The following is a 1,757-nucleotide window of genomic DNA, read 5'->3' as shown; positions in this document are numbered from 1 at the left end:
TTGTTGCTGGTCAACTGACTGTGTTGCTAGTTGTCTGTCTGTGTTGCTGTTTGACTGACTGAGTTGCCACTTGCCTTTCTGTGTTTTTAATTGATTGTGTGTGTTGCTGGTTGCTTGAATGTGTTTTTGATAGCCGGTCTGTGTTGCTGGTTGTGTTGCTAGTTGCCTGTCTGTATTTTTATTTCCATGTCTGTGTTGCTGGTCGACTGACGGAATTGCTGGTTGCTTGTCTGTGCTGCTGGTTGCCAGGTAACGTCACCATGTTGCTGGCGATGGGCCGTAATGACGGTGTGGGCCAGTTTAATGGGCTGAAGTTGCCTCGTTGCCTGGTTGCCCTGGGAAAGAGTCGAGATCTGTTGCTGTGGAAGAGCTGGAGGGAGATGCAACAGCAGCAACCCTGACACACACACGGACAGACCTTTGTACACTTGTGAGGACCGTCACGTTTACATGAACTCGAGAGCACGTGTTGCTGCAACAGATTGCTGCAACAGATTGCTACAACAGGTTGCTGCAGCAGGTTGCTGCAGCAGGCTGCCCTTTTTGTTTTTCTGACACATTGTGGGAACATGGAGACTTTCAGACCATAAACCTGAAGATCAAAAGTGTCAAATCAAAAATAAAAAGTTCTAGAAATGTTAAATATTGGTTCTCATTGGAAGCTTTCATTGGATAATTAAAAAAAAAAATATATATAAAATATATTAAAAATATTTTTGGTCATATTGTTACTGGCTCTCTGAGTTGATGCAATGTTGCTGCACAAATTTGAATTGATGTAAAATAAATGTTTGTTACTGACCTGTGAACCAGCTGAGGCCTCGTTCAGGATACAAACTGTTTGTTGCTGTTTCTGAAAGTGTTTCTGTGCCAGTTTAACCGTCACGAGCTGCTCGTGTTTAACAGACACATTTTAAAAACGGCTTCTTTAGGACGTTTTCGTTCATCAGCAGCAGAAACATAAAAAGTTTATTTAAGTCTCTCTGGTGGACTGTTTTCGGTTGCCCATCTGAGTCGCTTGTTGCCTCTGTGTTTCTAGTTGTCTGTATTTTTGGTTGCCCGTCTGAGTCACAAGTTGCTTGTCTGTAATTTACCCGTCAGTCTGTCTTCATAGTTGCTTGTTTTCATTTTTAGTTGCCCATGCTACATGCATGTGTTTTAATTTTTTTTTTCTGTTGCTGGTTGTGTTGCTCATCGGCTGTCTGTGTTCTGGGTTGCCCGTCTGAATCCCTAGTTGCCTGTCTGCAATTTACACATCTGTCTGTCCTTTAGTTGTCTGTTTTTGTTTTTAGTTGCCCACCTGTTTTGCTGATTGTGTTGCTACTTGCCAGTCAGTGTTTCTGTTGCAGGTTGTTGTTTTTGTTGACCTTCTGAGTTGCTTGTTGCCTGTTTGTTTTTAGTTGCCCATCTGTGTGTTTAGTTGCCTGTTCTTGTTTTTAGTTGTTCATCATTGTTGCTGGTTAAGTTGCTACTTGTAAGTCTCTGTTATTAGTTGCTTGTCTATGTTGGTAGTTGTGTTGCTAATTGGCTGTGTCTTTATAGTTGCTCTGCTGAGTTGCTAGTTGTTTGCCGTTTTTTGTTGCTTGTTTTTGTTTTTAGTTGCCCTCTGTGTTGCTAATCAACGGTCGGTACTTTTGCCTGGTTTGTTTTTGTTGACCTTCTCAGTTGCTAATTCTCTGGTTTTGGTTGCCTGTCTAAGTTGCTGGTTGTGTTGCTGATCAGCTGTGTTTTTAGTTGCTTGAAATGAAGAGACAAAG

Source organism: Plectropomus leopardus, chromosome 15 (assembly GCF_008729295.1).
Source record: "Plectropomus leopardus isolate mb chromosome 15, YSFRI_Pleo_2.0, whole genome shotgun sequence".
NCBI classification, from domain to species: domain Eukaryota; kingdom Metazoa; phylum Chordata; class Actinopteri; order Perciformes; family Serranidae; genus Plectropomus; species Plectropomus leopardus.
The sequence above is the reverse complement of the archived record's forward strand: the minus strand, read 5'-3'. Positions refer to the sequence as shown.